Consider the following 1,013-nt stretch of genomic DNA (forward strand, 5'->3'; position numbering starts at 1 on the left):
TAAACAACTTAAATCCCAAACATTTGTCCACCATAAAAAAAAAAAAAAAAAAAGGCAAACAATACATTACTGATTATTTTAATAATTATCAAACTTAAATACAAATAAAAACAAACCAAAATATAAAAAATATATTAAAAATATTAAAAACTAATAAAAAAAACTTTAAACATCAAACTGAAATACAAAACAATCAAATATTATAATAAATATATATAAAAAATTCACTCAAATTAATAATTATAAGAAATATATATAAAAAAAAGTTGTTCGTCTACTATCATCAATATACAAGAAATTAAAATGGTATATCTAGAATAATATAAATATAAAAAAACTAGTAACAAATAAAAAGTAAACTCACAAATTCAATAGCGGTTTTACTTATTTTCCTCAAAGTGATAACGGTTTCTATTTTCTTTGTTATTTGTTATCCGGCAACAAAAACTATGGAAAAATTAGAATATTATGAGAATATGGATATATAACTTATTTTTAATTAAAAAAAATTAGGAATTTTGTTGAGTGAAAGTTACCTCTTTTTGGTTTTTTGTTTCCCAAATGGCAACAAAAACTATATAAAAAAAATATAATAATATGAGAATAAGAACAACATTTATAATTATTTTAAGAAATTGAAATTTTGTTGAGTAAATATATAAACCTTATAATTTGATGGACGAATGTGGGGAAGAAGATGATTTAGTAACAATTTTTGGAAAAAGAAGAAGGAAAAAGATGATCTGAGAGACAAAGAGCCAGAAACTTCAAAAGAGAAGAAGAGAGACGGGCATAGAGCAAATTTTTTAGATGTTTTGGAAGGAGAAGAAGACGGGTAGATAGCAATAGAAGACAAGGTAGATTGTGATTTAGGAAGCTTGTGATGAGTTTAAAAAGGTGTAGGTCGAGTGTTGAAAACTCGACCCATGGATTAATGTAAAGGTGAGTGTGCAGATGAACGTTGGAAGGAAAAAAAGCGGACGACAGACAGTCAAAAGTGGTCTAATAGATAA

Source organism: Benincasa hispida, chromosome 3, assembly GCF_009727055.1.
Source record: "Benincasa hispida cultivar B227 chromosome 3, ASM972705v1, whole genome shotgun sequence".
NCBI lineage: Eukaryota > Viridiplantae > Streptophyta > Magnoliopsida > Cucurbitales > Cucurbitaceae > Benincasa > Benincasa hispida.